The following is a 17,790-nucleotide window of genomic DNA, read 5'->3' as shown; positions in this document are numbered from 1 at the left end:
GCGTCTCGTGGGATGAGGAGAATCGTCCCGTGGGAGGAGGACTATCTTCCCATGGGAGGAGGACCAGCGTCTCATGGGAGGAGGAGTATCGTCTCATGGAATGAGGGGAATCGTCTGTAGGGAGGAGGACTAGAGTCTCATGGGAGGAGGAGTATCGTCTCATGGGATGACGAGTATCGTCTCATGGTAGGAGGACCAGCATCTCATGGGAGGAGGACCAATGTCCCATGGAGAAAGACCGTCTCATGGGAGGAGACGGTACTTCTCCATGGGAAGGCGGATGTCTGTTTCTTGAAAGGATAAGTGTTGTCTAATGGAAGGGTTGTCTCATGAGAGGAGGAGTGGTGCCTCAAAGAAGAAGGGGAAGTGTCGTTGTCTCAAAGGAGAAGTGTCAAAGGAGTCTTGGAGAGGAGGAGTTGGAGAATTATTATGTAATGGGAAGAGTGTTGATATGTTAGAGGAGTATTATGTAATTTGTTGTTTGTTGTTTTCAACTAAAATGTTGTTTTTTGTTTTGATGTTGTCTTGTATTGCCTAAGTCTTGGTCTGTCTAAGTCTTGGTCTGTCTAAGTCTTGTGTTGTTCAAGTCTCGTGTTAGTCTCGTGCCTAAATCTTGGTCTGTCTAAGTCTTGGTCTGTCTAAGTCTTGTGTTGTTCAAGTCTCGTGTTAGTCTCGTGCCTAAATCTTGGTCTGTCTAAGTCTTGGTCTGTCTAAGTCTTGTGTTGTCTAAGTCAGGTGTTTGTCTTGTGTTGTTCAAGTCTCGTGTTAGTCTGCTGTTGCCTAAGTCTTGGTCTGTCTAAGTTTTGGTCTGTCTATGTCTTGTGTTGTCTAAGTCAGGTGTTAGTCTTGTGTGGCCTAAGTCTTGGTCTTGTGTTGTCTAAGTCTCTTGTTAGTCTTGTATTGCCTAAGTCTTGGTCTGTCTAAGTCTCGTGTTAGTATTGTGTTGTGCAAGTCAGGTGTTAGTCTTGTGTGGCCTAAGTCTTGGTCTGTCTATGTCTTGTGTTGTCTAAGTTTCTTGTTAGTCTTGTATTGTTAGCCTAAGTCTCATGTTAGTCTGCTGTTGCCTAAGTCTTGGTCTGTCTAAGTCTTGTGTTGTCTAAGTCACGTGTTAGTATTATGTAATGGGTATTGTTGTTGTTGGAATGTTGTGTTTTGTTTAAGTATACGAGAGAGAGACGCAAAAAAAGTAAGACTCAGATAAACATGGCCTACAAGATAAACAGCGATTTCTGAATAGCCTACAAGCCTATAAGTTCTAAGATGTACGTGATATGCTGTTCTGCCATTTCTTGTTGCAGTAACTCTCCTGAAGAAGTCTTGGAGACATGTGATTTAAGAAACAAGTTCTACGTAAGAACAAACATCAAAATAATTTACTCTACAAGAATCGCTGCAATAACTCTCTAGAAGAAAATTGGAAAAAGTTCTAAAGTTCTAGTTTTATCGGCATATCACATGTGCTCGAAATGCTGCTCTATCGTTTTTTCCAGATAAACATGTAGTTGTCTAGCAAAAAAATAGTTGAGATGCTAGGCCATTGGAACAAATTACACTACAAGAATTGTTTGTGCTTGAAATGCTGCAATAATTCTCCAGAAGAACCAGAAACATGTACTAAAAATACATTTATAGTAATTTACACTAAAAGAAATGTCCCGCTATCAATACCAATTGTTCTGGGGCACCTTGACAAGTGCCTTTTCTTGTTCTCTTTTGCGACAACTTTCTCGTCTTTTGCTGGCAGCTGGATCTCAATTTGACGTCTTTTTGCTGCTTCTTGTTCTTTGCAAAACTGCAGAGTGAAACCAAAACGTCTTTCTGCTTCTTCAAAGTCCTCTTCAAAGTCTTCAAAGTCTTCAAAGACCTAAAAAAATAATAGGACCTCCTCAGTTCCCTGTCAATCTTGTTGTTTCATCAGAGCCTACAAAGACAAAAAGAAAGAAAGATTAAACAAGCAACGAATGAAAAAGAAGAAACCCCTGCCCCAACCCCCCTGCCCCACCCCCCTGCCCCCACCCTACCCCCGTCGCACGTGGGCGACCGCTCACGGCCGCGGCCACAGCCGCCGGCCGGCCGACCCAGCTCCCCGGCCCTGGCCCCACCCCATCCCCCCTGCGGACCGGGGGATGGGGGGGGCCAGGACCGGGGAGCTGGGTGGCTAGGCTAGCAATTGCAGCCGAGGCTGTAAGCAATTGCACACGATTGAAGAGGAAACTGTTTTACGCCGGTTAAACCGGGAAAACAGTTTCCTACTAACCTCAACTGAGTCGAGACTCAGTTCAGGTTAGTGGGGCATCCCGCGCCGCCGCATACTTACCTGCCCCCCTCTGAAAAAAAGCAGGAAATCCAATTTAGAAAGGAAAAAAAAAGGCATACTTACGCACCTTAAAGCCTCATGTTTTGGTGCACTGGACATGTTTTTGAAACTGGCTAGCGATTTGAAAGGTTTCCGTCGGGTTAACGATTCTTTGCTTTTCTACATGTGGACCACGGTTCATGATGATGAATTTCTGAAAGTGGAAAGTGATGTGGATGAGACTTTGGTGCGCATTAATGCAGCATTTCAAAGTTTGAAGCGGACAACACGCAAAGTGACCATTATCAATCTATTTAGTTTTTATATTATATTTATATATACATTACTTTTTATTTAGAATTTTGAACTGCATTTAAAACCTTGCGAAATTCCGCTCACGAAGATCAGCCCAAGTCAAAGAGACAAATAAAGAGATAACGAGAGACATACAAATAGAAAAAAAATTTATATTCAACAATCAAATAAATTTCTAACCTAGTTTCTAAATGACTTTAGCCTTTTGGCTGTTAAGTCTTAAATGAAATTATGCAGAGAATATTTGGCATCATCTTCGTTTGATTGACTGGGTTGCTTCTTCGTCGCATTTGCTCTTCTTTTCGCCAACATCTAAATTTAAAAGAAAACAGAAATTCAGCATTCGAAAATAGCAGAGTAACATTGTCAGTAACCAAGAATTATAAAAAATTAACAGCTATTTCTCAAGGTTAAAAAATTGAATAACAAATGGTCCATAAATATAGGCAAATTTAAGGAATTTAGATAAGATTTGACGTAGAATGTTGACTCTTCAGCGCAATTTTTCCAAGTTTATCTGCAATTAAACGACTTGAAAAACAGAAGATTTTGGAATAGAGAGTAAAGTCTTGCAATCTGATCTTAAGAAACTTTTTAATACTCAAATTTTGGAAAGGTCGGAAAAGGATAAACAACTTCACACTTTGCCTACTTCTCAGTTCCTAAACGAGGTAGTATGAACAAATATTTTTGCGTAATAGTTTTTCTTTTAAAACTTTAAACGTTTACAAAAATTACAGTCAAATTGTGCTCAGAATGTCGAAACATAAATTAACTAATTCATCAGATATTCATAACTTGTTAAAGTTTGAGTGCCCCAAAAAGCTGAATTCAATATAAAGTCAACTCAAATTAAGTTTTTGATAAAAATCTATAATGAAAAAGTCTTAGAAAAGAAGGACTGTTTGCTTATAATGCCAAAGATTTCTTCGTGAATCCATTTTTAGAACCCACTTCAAATGCTACAAAAATTATGTAATTTTTGGAATTATTACTCTTTATTAGTAAGAAAATGGGTAGTCCATTCTGATTCGTTTTTGGTGAAAAATGAACCTTTTTAAAAAGTTTGCAAAAAAAACTCATTCATATTATAATTTGATGAAAAAAGAAAAAGATTCCCTTAACACTGAAAAAAATTTTGTCAATAACGATCAAAGCCAATCAGATTCCATTGCATAAAGTTTAAAGCTGTGATCAATTCAAACTGACGATTTTGTGTTTATATTCATTGTATGCAATTAATCCAAAGCTGAATCTTTTTATCATTAATCACCTCCGTAATTTTTTCATATCCATTTTTGAACTTTCACTAACCTCTTATCGACATTTTGTAACAGTTGATTAGAAATAATGTTATAAATGATAATGCTATCAAAATGAATATTTCGTTTTGTGATATCCAGTTATCAGGTCTCGAAATATCACATGGCATTCATAATTAGAACATGATAAAAGAATATACACCCTCCTCCAAAAATAATTCGAACAGTCGAGCAATATTATTCACTTAACATCCATTTTTGCCAAGAAATTGAAAAATCGTTATTAAATTTTGGCGGGAAGATAAAACGAAAGCGTCATCTATTTACCAAAATAATCAAAAAAGCATATTTAAAATTCTGTTTTATGATAAATCGTATTCAAAGGTAGAAACATTTTGTTTTATTCTTAAAAGTTGAATAAAAAATAATTGAGAACTGACCCGTCGAGAAAACATTTCTAGTGGCTAGATAAGCAAAATATTGTTCAGCAAAAAGCGAAACTAGAAAAAAGCAACCAAGGAATGACCTATAACTTATCAGTTAAGTGTAGATCTGGTTTCAAAAAGTTTTTTCGACCAATCTAATGTTAATGGAAGAATTTCAATAAGGTTCTAGGGTAGCATTAGGCCTAATGAAGTCGTTATATTGTTCTTTGGATATTTTTCTCAAAGATCTGAATGTAATTGAAAATACTGTTGATTTTTTTGCTTTCTATGGAAAATGAAACGAATCCGGTTCCTCGAAAACGCAGCAACAGTTAATTTAAAAAACATTTGATATCTGGAAAGGTGTTCCTCGCTATTTCATCGAAAAGTTGTATTGCTCAATTCCTTGCTGACTCTGTGCTGTTAATTTGTTTTGCGGGTACAATGAAATGATGAATGGACTTTAATTTTAAACATGTTGCGCACATGATGACCTGTTTCATGATTGGCTGAACTTCTGACCTGATTTCTATTGTCATTCTTTAAATATTATTTAATTACTTTTCCTTCGTTTTATTTACTTCACCCTGTACTGACACAACATTGGCTTCTGTTCGGATACTTTTGGGAGAAAAGTGTATATCTAAAAATATAATATAAATATGTTTACCTTTGTATGTTTAGCTGGTGACTTTCACAAACAGCAGCTAATTGTTTCTGGACAGCCAGCATTTGCCCTGCAAATAAAGTGAATATCCATCAACAAAAAGTAGAGGCATAATGAAACATAAACAATAAAATCAAATAAACATGAACAATAACATAAATTAGGGCAGTATTTAGGAACAAATATTAAACAATCAGCAGTAAATTGTGTAGGCCATCAATCAGCTATTTAAGTTCATTTGAAGATCATCTTCTGGTGCATTAGTCAACTTTATACAAATCTTAAGACTTAGACAAATAAAACTTAAATTAATATCTTATTCAGTGTAATGAAATTATATTAAGCTGATGATTACAAACAAAATGATATAGCTCATAGTATTGTATTAACATAAGAATAGATATTAATAGATATCAACATAAGTAATAGAATACAAAAGTATATGTCCCTAAAAATCCCTAAGTCTTAGTTCCCAATATAAAAAGTCTCTTTAACGCTTAAATAAATCTCAGTCAAATTTTGCTCAGAGTGTCGAGACATACATTGAAGAACCAAAAACCTGAATTCAATAAAAAGTCAACTCAAATGAAATTTGTGATAAAAATCTATAATGAAAAAGTCTTAGAAAAAGAAGACGGTTTTTTATGATACCAAGGATCCAAAAACTTCATGACTCCATTTTTAGAACCCACTTCAAATGCCACAAAAATTATGTAATTTTTGGAATTATTACTCTTTATTAGTAAGAAAATGGGTAGTCCATTCTGATTCGTTTTTGGTGAAAAATGAACCTCTTTAAAAAATTAGAAAAGTTTGCGGAAAAAACTTATTCATATTATAACTTGTTGAGCAAAGAAAAAGATTTTCTAACATTGAAAAAAAATTTGTCAATAACGATCAAAGCCAATCAGATTCCATTGCATAAAGTTTAAAGCTGTGATCAATTCAAACTGACGATTTTGTGTTTACATTCATTGTATGCAATTAATCTAAAGTTGAATTTTTTTATCATTAATCACCTCCGTAATTTTTTTCATGTCCATTTTTGAACTTTCACTAACCTCTTATCGACAATTTGTAACAGTTGATTAGAAATAATGTTATAAATGATAATGCTATCAAAATGAATATTTCGTTTTGTGATACCCAGTTATCAGGTCTCGAAATATCACATGGCATTTATATTTAGAACATCATAAAAGAATATACACTCTCCTCCAAAAATAATTCGAACCGTCGAGCAAAATTATTGGCCTAAAATTCATTTTTGCCAAGAAAGTGAAAAATCGTTATTAAATTTTGGCTTGAATATAAAACGAAAGCGTCATCTATTTACCGAAACAATCAAAAAAGCATATTTAAAACTCTGTTTTATGAGAAATCGTATTCAAAAGTAGAAAAAGTTTGTTTTATTCTTAAAAATTGAATAGAAAATAATTGAGAACTGACCCATCGAGAAAACATTTCTTGTGGCTAGATAAGCAAAATATTTTTCAGCAAAAAGCGAAACTAGAAAAAATCAATCAAGGAATGACCTATAACTTATCAGTTAAGTGTAGATCTGGTTTCAAAAAGTTTTTTCGACCAATCTAATGTTAATGGAAGAATTTCAATAAGGTTCTAGGGTAGCATTAGGCCTAATGAAGTCGTTATATTGTTCTTTGGATATTTTTCTCAAAGACCTGAATGTAATTGAAAACACTGTTGATTTGTTTGCTTTCTATGGAAAATGAAACGAATCCCGTTCCTCGAAAACGCAGCAACAGTTAATTTAAAAAACATTTGATATCTGGAAAGGTGTTCCTCACTATTTCATCGAAAAATTGTATTGCTCAATTCCTTGCTGACTCTGTGCTGTTAAGTTGTTTTGCGGGTATAATGAAATGATGGATGGACTTTAATTTTAAACATATTGCGCACATGATGACCTGTTTCATGATTGGCTGAAATTTTGACCTGATTTCTATTGTCATTCTTTAAATATTATTTAATTACTTTTCCTTCGTTTTATTTACTTGACCCTGTACTGACACAGCATTGGCTTCTGTTCGGATACTTTTGGGAGAAAAGTGTATATCTAAAAAGATAATATAAATATGTTTACCTTTGTATGTTTAGCTGGTGACTTTCACAAACAGCAGCTAATTGTTTCTGGACAGCCAGCATTTGCCCTGCAAATAAAGTGAATACCCATCAACAAAAAGTAGAGGCATAATGAAACATAAACAATAAAATCAAAGAAACATGCAGAATTACAAAAGTTAGGGCAGTATTTAGGGACAAATAATAAACAATCAGCACTAAATTGTGTAGGCCATCAATCAACTATTCAAGTTCATTTGAAGATCATCTTCTGGTGCATTAGTCAACTTTATACAAATCTTAAGACTTAGAAAAATAGAACTTAAATAAATATCTTATTCAGTGTAATGAAATGATATTAAGCTGATGATTACAAACAAAATAATATAGGTCATAGTGTTGTATTAACATAAGAATAGATATTAATAGAGATTAACATAAGTAATAGAATACAAAAGTAGATGTCACTAAAGATCCCTTAGTCTTAGTACCCAATAGGAAAAGTCTCTTAATATGCAGACAACATAAATATATATTTTAAAAATGATAAATAAATATTTTTACCTTTGAATGTTTTTGGGGTGCATTTCACAACCAGCAGATTTTTGTTCCCAGATGACCAGCAGTTTACTCTGTTAAAAAAGTGAACATCCATCAACAGAAAGAAAGGCAGGATGAAACAAACAATAAATGGAAGCAACATGAATTATTAGGAAAATTAAGGCAGTGAATGGGGAAAAATAACAACCCAGGAAAAATTTGTAGGTTGTCATTCAAATATTTAAGCACATTTGCATAGAGACATTTTATGTTACATAGACGATGATGCGAGTAAATTTGAGAAATTATCTTCCAATGCATCATTAATAAATAATCCTTTCACAAAATATCTTTCAGAACAGTGAAACTTTAAATAATAATCTTATAATAGATAAGCGTATATCTAAAAAGATAAAATAAATATCTGTACCTTTGTATCTTTTGCTGGCGACTTTCACAAACAACAGTTGATTGTTTGTGGATAAGCAGCATGTTATTCTGTAAATAAAGTAAACATTCATCAACAAAAAGGAAAGGCCGGATGTAACATAAATAATAACATCAGAAATAACTTGGAGTATCATGAAAATTAGGAAAATTAGGGCAGTGGTTACGAACAAATGAGAAACAATTTAAATTTTATAATTATAGTGGCAGAAAAATTTTAGGAATTGTCTTCAATGCATTAACTGAATATCACTTTGTGCAAGTCATTTCTTAAGGAATTGGAACATTAAAACTTAAATTCATTATTATTTAGTGCAACAAGAGGAATATTAAAATAGCTCTTGTAAAAAATATATATAGGTCACAATAGTGTAATGAAGAGATAAAAATAAAAGTTTCACAATGTAAGAAAATATATCATTAAAAATTCCTGGAGTGAAAGTACCTAGTAGCAAAGGTTTTTTACATGCAGGCAACTTTTTTCCTTTTAAAATTATTATCATTTCTAACATCAATCAGTTATAAAACGTTTCACTGTGTGGCTGAACATTTTGGAGATAAATTGGCAGAGTTTCATTTTTTGATGAGATTTATATTTTAAATATTCAAAAATATAAAATATTTTTACCTATATTTCTACCTTTGCCCTTCTTGCGGGTGTATTTCACAAACAGTAGATTGTTTCTTGACAGCAAGCAGTTTACCCTGTCATAAAAATGTAGAATTATTAACAAAAACCAAAAAAGACAAAGATTTAAATCTGGATAAACACCAAATAATCATTTTAGCTTGTCTTCATCAAGACATTTCAATGTAATACAGATGAGATGACTATGGAAATATGATTAAAGTAAAAATAATCTTCAAGTAATTTAACAAAAAAGAACATTATCTTGAAGTTGCCAGACTTGCACTGCAAATTGAGTTAATTACATTTCTTAAATCTGCCAAGTAAGTCTCAAGATGAGAATTTGCAATATATTCCCAAACTCTTGTCTTGTTAAGACGAGGAACAATATTTCAAAAAGTTAAATCTAGGTCCATATATAAGACATAGCAAGTGTCAACAAACCTTGATGGCACCTTGTTCATTCTTGCCCTCGAATTCAAAAAAATATGATATTAGTACATTTACCAAACTGTAAAGCTTTCAAACATGGATAAATTTTAAACTGAAGGGGTGGCCTTAAAAGGAAGCAGACAACAGCAAATAGATTTTTCTTGTATGATCTATGATTATTTCAGCTTTCCTTCTCCCTAAGAGAAAAGTATGGTATGCTACCATATCTAGCAATTTTACTTCTGATATAGAAAAAGCACTCCAATCTTTTAGAAAAACAAAGCTCTCATTTTAAAGGTGCATCACACATAAATAAATAGCTGACTTACAACTGAAAATATATCCTTATTTTATGTTAATTAAAAACCTTTAACAAGGAACATTAAATTTTATCAAAATTGACTTTGACAACTTGAAAAAATAATTGTCTCAAAAACAGGTTCATGGAAGAAAATTCAGTGAAAGTTTGGATCAAAAGTATTCAGTAAAAATACCAAGGAATATTTACAAACCTTAGTAACATTATGCTCAAAATTTGACATAATGATCTTGAAACAAAAAAGAAAGGAAAGAAAGTTATTTCCAGACTCAAAAATCTACAGAAACATGGCAAAAAAATTGTGCATTTCTAATTATATTCTTCACCAGGATAAAAATTTGCAGTGCAGCATCAAAAATAAACATATCCTTGCTCTAATTCAATTAAAGATCTTTCAAAATAAACATCAAATTCCAGCATAGCAGTGTTTCTGGCTTGAAGAATGATTGTTTCAAGAATGGATAATTTTTATATTATATATAGGTAGACACATAGAAAAGAGTGTTTGAAATTAAAACTCAGTGAGATATTTCATCAAATATTGGACATACAAAAGGGTTAATACAAACCTTGCTGATCTCTAGCTCACAAGAATTTACCACACTTGACATGTTGAACTTGAAAAAAATAAATGAAAAAATTATTTTCAAGCACAAAAATTTTTCAGAACCCTGATACAAAAATGCTAATTTCTCAATGCATCACCAGAATAAAAAATTGTAATGGAATGTTGGAAATAAATACCAATATGCAATAGTAATATAAGGTTTTAAAAATATAATCCTGGCTCAGTGGAGTTTTGAACTTGGAGAATGATTGTCTCGACAACAACACAAATATACAAAAATTGCTTGAAGAATGATTGTCTCAAGAATGGATAATTTTTTATATTATATATGGTAGACACATAGAAAAGAGTGTTTGAAATTAAAACTCGGTGATATATTTCATCAAATATTAGACATACAAAGGGGTTAATACAAACCTTGCTGATCTCTAGCTCACAAGAATTCACCACACTTGACATGTTGAACTTGAAAAAAATAAATGAAAAAATTATTTCCAAGCACAAAAAATTTTCAGAACCCTGATACAAAAAATGCTAATTTCTCAATGCATCACCAGAATAAAAAATTGTAATGGAATGTTGGAAATAAATACCAATATGCAATAGTAATATAAGGTTTTAAAAATATAATCCTGGCTCAGTGGAGTTTTGAACTTGGAGAATGATTGTCTCGACAACAACATAAATATACAAAAATTAGTTAAAAATACTAGACAAAAGAACAGAGTTTACAAACCTTGAAGATTTGCTGCCAATGGTAACATTGAGGGCCTTAAAATTAAAATGTAATTAAAATTATTTAAATATTGGCCAAAACAGCAAATATATCAAACAAAGATATAAGAGATTCATTTCAGATTTATTTAGAGCTTGAAATATATTATAAATTAATCTCTTAATATCTATAGATAAATGTGATTATCTCAGCTTGCTTAAAAATCTTAAACATTTTGTTTTCCTGTTTGTATGTTTTGTTTTGTATGTCAATGACAACAAATGAAAGGGCAAATAGAGTTTTCTTCTAACATTTGATTTTGATTGACACAAATCAAGTATAAAATTGAGTGTAAAATGAAGTATTATTATGAAGTATGAAGTATAAAATAATGACAAAATGGATTAAAAATTGAGAATAGATCTCACTAAAACTGACTCCAAACGAATTGCTTCAAATAAAGCTTGCAGAATGCAAAGTAAGTAAAAACACTAAAACATTTGTCTTTATTTGCAACTAAAGTTTTCAATAGCAAGAACATAAACTATTTTGAAAAAATCAAAAAATCTTTAAAATGGATGTCTAATTCAAAATTCTAAAAATTATGAAATATAACATACCTATTGGCTTTTCTTTCACCTTTAAGAGTCATCTGGGAAAATATAAAAAAGAAATAATCAAGTTTCGAGAAGGCAGGAATCTGGAAAAATGGAAACAGCACTAAAAGAATTGGATTGAGAGTTGAAAGAGCTTTTAGGGTAATTGAGTAAAGTGAATCTCATGTTGAATTATAAAATTAAAATAATGAAAATTTTGTTGTGCCTTTTTCAACTTTATAAATATATTAGAGCTTACATAATATAAATACAAAATTCCATGCATAGCTTGAATGAAATGTTAAAGCAGATGACGGTGAATGTTCGAAATTAAATGTTTTATCAAGTATGCCAATAGAGTATTTTTGAAAAAAAGAACTTGCTTTTTTGGCTATGAGCTTAAGCATTCATTAAAAACATGTCTTTAATAAGCTGGAGACAGAAATTCATCTGAAAACTCATCTGAATACAAAACTAAACAACACCAAACAACAATTGCCATGATATGTTATTAAGTTGCACAAGCCCTTCCTGGCAGCTTATAAATATATTAAACAATTTCAGCTTTATTAACATATATTAAAGACAAGAATTTTATTTTCACAATTTGTAAGTCACAATTCAGTTTCCTCGCATAAAATAAACATTCCATTTCTTAGCTCTTTATGATATCAGTGCAGTTTAATTTGTAGTCATTTAACGTAACAAATTAAAGGAAAGTGCTCAAATTTATTGGGCCTATATAAAAAATGTCATCTGGTCTTATTTTTGTGTAAAGGACAGATGAAAACCGTATTTCAATATCCAAAAAAAGGATTGATGAGATTTGAACACAAAAAAAGTCTCATTGAAAAATGAAAGTAAATTTGATGTCAGGCTGTCTATTAACACAAACAGCTTCTTGTGGTTTGGCCTCCGTCTGGAAGGTTTATGAAAGAAATTTGAAACACAGCAAAACGGCATTACTTCTCTCTAAGAACAGTTCAAAATAGTGCAGTTAACATTTATTCTCTTTTAAAGAAGAAATAAACAAAATATTCATACCTGTTCCCCGCCAAGAGCTATGATTGACGTCGGTTCAACGAATCACTTTCAACTTGTCGTTTGTCTGTGTTCACTCCATTATCCTTAAAATGAGGCAAAAAGCATTTTTATCAATGCGAACACCTTCGTACATTTGCTTTTGGTGTACACTTGAATAACGAAGAAAACGGACGAGGAAAAGGAACGAAGAATCCGATACGATAGATTAGCTTTAAAAATCGAAAGCATATAGCAACACTAAGGAAGCAGAATCACCGTTTTGTATTGGGTTAGTTTCGCCTGCTTCATTTCTATTAACATGACAACCTAATAATTGCGAATGGCATCATAAATTGTCATTAGTAAACTCTCAAATCTTGTACTTGACAAAAAGGTCTTACCTAGGTTTACATGCCGTTGTAGGCCAAGATGAAGACACGAGTGTCCCTCATCTTCGACTCTTTTGTGCCAACTAATTGAATAGCAAAGAAACCAGGTATTTATAAGCATATGCAAATTTAGACTAGATTCCCAGCAGATTGTGAAACAAAGGTATCCTGTGCAGCCATTTCCACGAGCCATTTCCACGAGCCATTCCCGCCAAAATTCATTCAAATTACCCGCCAATGATGATCTCCTTCACACCACAGGGAATTTCAATAGGCGGAGGACGGGGGTGTGCCATTTTGTAATATGAAAACATACCTTAAAATTCATAATTTTTTTAAAATCCTACCCATAAATTTCGATACAATATGAAATATAAATTTAATTCAAATTTGAAAAAATCCAACAACTCAATCAAGTAAATAAAACCCCCTTTATTTTAAAAATGACATCCCACAATTTCTGAATATGCTAAAAATAAATCCCAAAATTTATGACCAAAATTTATGACCAGTGCCTTTAATGCGACCTTCAGTTTTTCTGTATATTTAGGTGACGTGGAGTCTTAATATTTCTCGACTCTTCAGGATTCGTTTGTAGGATCCTGTGAAAGATTGTACAATAATTCAACATATATTTCTAATGGCCTAAGGACGTTGCATGATTATATTTTGCTTGTTTAAACCCCCTAATCTTAAATAATTGTCAACGCCCTGTTTTATCAGTGTTTTGAAAAGAAATCGATTGGGAGTCCATCTTTTTGTTTTTATATCTGTACTGAAAAGAAGTAAGAATCACTTCACGTTTTGCACCCTTTGATCCAACCCTCGCCTAACAATCGAGGTACACCTCGTGGGACTTCTTTGAATGTCCAATTTCGCAATCCATATTTTTCAACTCTGGACCCTCTTTGGTGATTTGGCCACCGCTTGTGTTGTCAAAGATCTTCACATTTTACAAAATCCGTGCACAAAAATATTGTTGGTTTCTAGTCTCTCTTTTTTCAAAAACAAGATGCAAATCGACACAGATTGGAGTCCGAAAGAAACAAATGATCGAGGTTAATCCCTTAAAATGTTGGCTCTTTTTTATAACAGCTATCACGATAATAAATTGATAATGTAACGTAGCCAAAGTGTGTGTCCCATTTGGACCTTTCTTATCAAGGTTGTAAAAGAAGTCTTCCATTGCTCCCTCAATCTGATAAAACTACAAATGATCAATTTTTTATACCAACTTAAATTCAAAATACATAACTACGAAACTACAGTTCGTTGATGAAACCACAGAGGGCATTAAATTTCATAACAGTCCTGTGGCAATTCACAATTAACTCAAAGTATATTCCAAAAATGATTCTAACCGAGATCCCTATGGAGGCTAAATTTATACCAAGTGGAAACCCAGGTTTTGGATGATGGCAAAACACAAATTTGCTAATGTTTCCGACTTTTGTAAATTAAAAAACCAAATTGGCACAAGTAAATATTTCTAATACGTTCGTCAGTACAAAAAATTAGCATGACATTAAAAAAGAATACGGAGAAGTATATGAAAATTATTCAAATCGCAAGACTGTGTTCAAATGAAGGGGAGTCGATTCTCAATGTTTCGTAATCCTTTGTGTGCAGCAAAAAAATTAATATCTTTGAAAGAAAAGTTTGAAAACACTTTCAGAATGCTTAGAATCATTGCTTCCCTAAAACAAGCCAAATTTCGAAAAGCTAGCGAGCCCTTAAAAAGAGATCTGGGCTACAGGCCTAAGCCTTGAACAACTGTCCGTTCAAATCTTGCTCAAAGAACAACGGTCTTAAATAAAACCGAAGTCCGTGCGCATAAACTTTGCTCTGTCTAATAATCTAGACATTTAGTTTACATGTTATTTATGGAACGAACTTTAACATTTTAAAAGAATTGATAGTGACAGCTGTAATCAATAAAGCTTTTTGCAGACCTGTTTGCTTTAAAGTTCAGTCCCTGAAAATACTTTTTCAGTAACAAGCCCGGCAGTCTAAAAATGTCACTGAACTAAAATTCGTCTTTTGGTTTACTCAAGTTATAATCTACAAAATTTTAATTAGGTTCCGCCTCTAGATTTAGATTTTAGAGTACCTTTCATCAGAGGGGGGAATTAATTTTTCAGAGGGGTGGGGGAGGCAAAATCTCACAAAACAAGCAAATTTGCAGACAAATGACAAAATTTACCGAAAGAGTGCCAAAAACTGTGTTTAAACCGACAGTTTAGCAAAAGGTGGGGCTCTTTGTAAAAAAGACAACTTAGTAAAATCAGGGGAAATCTCGTAAGATAAATTAATATATAAATATCTAAAGAAATAAAACAATAAATGTTTTCAGCGAACCATCAAAGCCATCTTCAAAGCCCCAACTGTAAATCCATAGGCCAGCAGTGTATCTTGTAACTAAGTTGGATCAAGAACAATCATTTATTTGGCAATTTTATCCGGAACTGTTAATATAGATTAAAAGATTAGTCTAATACGCTATTTATGTCTTTTAGATAATTACTTTTATGAGATTAATTTTAGCTGTAAAATTTAGGCATAGGGCACAGAAGACACATTAAAACAGCAGTCTTGTTGAAGTGTAAATCTTGTCTAAGTATTCGTTTTATTATTATATAAAATACGGTAACACTAAAAGAACTAGGTCTCGGAAGAAGGACGTCCATCAAATGGGCCTATGGCGAAGAGCGTTTGTCAACGCAGGGGTCTAGAGAAGAATGTTCTTCAAAACAGGCCTTTGGAAAAGAGCATTTGTCATGTTGGCTCACTGTAGAAGAACTTCTGTCAAAATGGGCCACGGTAGAGGATAGTCTACAATGACGAAAATTAACTGCTTCAAAATTGGACAATGATATTCTACCGAAAATTAACTGCTTCAAAATTGGACACTGGGATTCCTTTGTAGAAGTAATGATGATAAAGCTTATATTTACAAAAATAGTCATACGATATCTTTACCTTGAATCCAAAAGCAGCCTTTTGACATGACTGCTCCATCAGATCAGGAAATCTCTAAATGTCCTTGTACTCTATCGGTTCGCTCCTCAAGTGCTCAAGGATGGTCATCTCCATTATCTTCGAAAAAAGTCTACTGCGTCATCAGACTGCAGCCATTCGAAAAACCAAGCAGCTTCTGAATTTTGAATGTGCCCAAATGAATTTTCTAAGCAACTGCCGGTCTAAGCATGGATAATCGACTTACTGTAAAAAGAAGAAAGATCGTTTCTCAATAATAAAATGGCTACAAAAATGGTGATAGAGAGACAATTCTTAGAGAAAAGCCCAAATATTGGGACACTCGAACTAATCGACTAATACCCAAGAAGATTAAAAGAGGTGAACAAAACAAAACATCATACAAAATAAAGATGAAAAAACAATACTTAAAAGAGTTAGGTAGAGAGAAGCATTTTATAAAAACAAATAAGCAAAATCAGTCACGGTTAGAATGTGTCTGTTTCTCTTTCTGAGCTTTTTCCTGTCTAACATATCTTTTAATCATATTTAATCGGGCCTCTTGGTTAACATCTCTTCTTGCTCGGTCACTGAAAGTTGTATTACCACGCCCATTGCTCTCAGGATATCAAAGATATGATCCCTGGCCCCTTTGAGGCATGTACGTAATACCCGATACTCTTCTAGCGCTCACCGTTTCCAAGTCTCCTTGCCAAACTCAGGAACTCAATCCCACAACTCTTTCCTTCCTCTCTAGATCTTGTAAACTTTGGAATGCTTTACCCCCCTCCTGCTTTCCAGACTTCAAAACAAAAATATAGAAGCCTGATCTTTTCTCTCTTTCTTCCTGATCCCTCCTCCCTTTTCCTTCTTAGCGCTTAGCAATAGGCTCTTGTGCCTTCCCTAGCATTACCAACTAAAGAAACAAGACGTCATTGGCAGACATCAGAGCTTGAAGAAGTAGTTTTGACACGTCTCAGCTGGATCTACAATTGGGCATTTGCAAATAGAATTACATCTTGTGACATACCAATTCGTTGTACAAATATTATTGCCGATTTCTAACTAATAAAAAGCGATCATGAGGCAATTTTTGAACATCTATCTTGCGCTATGTATCTAGTTACGTTGTGTAAAGGAATACCAAATCCAATGGTTATATTCGAAAGAAGGATTACCAAGGCCAAGTCAGAAGCTTTCGCCAAAGAGTACTTTAAGATCGATTTGGATTCTTTCTTCTTCTGGTCATCTTTCGATGATATTCTAGTGGTATATTTAGTGAACATTTCCTTCAATTGATTCTGGCCTTCCAGCACCTGAAAACTTCCTCCAACTAAGTCAGTCCTGTAAAAAAAATTTATATTTTTTAAATTATTAACAAAATCAAAATTGAGTTCTAAAAAGAGTCTAAAAATCCCAATTTTTACAAAAAGATCTTGCAGAATTTGAGGAAAGATCACACATACATTTCGTGGAATCAATAAATGAAAGTCATTTTAAATAGTATCTTAAAAGCAATAAACGATTTATTTTATCTAGAATCCTACATCATCTGCTCGTCTTATAGCTGGTATTTCAAAAGAGACTTAAAGGAACCCAACCTCGAGCTGCTGCTTTAATTTCCTTCAACAAACGAATGTGGGTGGCAACATCTAATGAATCCTATAACAGAAAAGGACGTTCTTACTTTAAGCGAAGACAGAGAAGCAAAATCTCACTCTAGCTGAAGATGTACATCTGAGTCATCGTGAGCTGTGTTAATTTGATATTTGATTAATTCAAAACTTCGGTTTCGATTGCAAAAACAAACAAAAAAACAATGATGTAACGTATCGATGGACACATTTACGACATTGAACGATACAAGCTGCAAGAATCAACAAACCTTGAACAATATTGACAAATTGTAAGTTATCCATTTTTTGAGAATGTGCGGACAGCATGTCAATAGACCCTCATTATGAAGGGATGGTATCTTACTTACCTACTTTCAGTTAAAAGCAATTCTACAGTCATACAATAAATTTTACCTCCAGCTCAAAGGTATTCTTTTGAGATGTTTGTTTCGTCAGTTCAAGAAATATCCAAATGTCCTTGCACTCTATCAACT

General features: G+C 33.2%; 1 long non-coding RNA gene across 2 annotated transcripts; it reads right to left on the bottom strand.

The window, feature by feature from the left end:
* Positions 1-288: 288 nt before the first annotated feature.
* LOC135695520 (uncharacterized) lies at positions 289-17,010 on the bottom strand. Of its 2 annotated transcripts, XR_016143959.1 has the most exons (18): positions 16,859-17,010; positions 15,684-15,926; positions 12,717-15,122; positions 12,337-12,419; positions 11,317-11,348; positions 10,718-10,752; positions 10,399-10,446; positions 9,983-10,030; positions 9,607-9,642; positions 9,107-9,133; positions 8,675-8,739; positions 8,018-8,085; positions 7,612-7,679; positions 7,070-7,136; positions 4,969-5,035; positions 2,792-2,923; positions 2,385-2,510; positions 290-1,864 (listed from the first exon to the last, which is right to left on the bottom strand). It is a non-coding gene; the product is annotated as an uncharacterized LOC135695520 (long non-coding RNA). The 2 variants fall into 2 exon arrangements; XR_016143961.1 differs by lacking the exon at positions 9,983-10,030 and having other exon boundaries at positions 289-1,864; positions 8,663-8,739; positions 9,107-9,642; positions 10,399-10,752; positions 16,859-17,000.
* Positions 17,011-17,790: the final 780 nt, after the last annotated feature.

The sequence above is a fragment of the Rhopilema esculentum genome, chromosome 2 (assembly GCF_057945365.1).
Source record: "Rhopilema esculentum isolate cy_ngs chromosome 2, ASM5794536v1, whole genome shotgun sequence".
In the NCBI taxonomy this organism is placed as follows: Eukaryota; Metazoa; Cnidaria; class Scyphozoa; order Rhizostomeae; family Rhizostomatidae; genus Rhopilema; species Rhopilema esculentum.
Note: the sequence above shows the minus strand (reverse complement) of the source record. Positions and strands in the feature narration are given on the sequence as shown.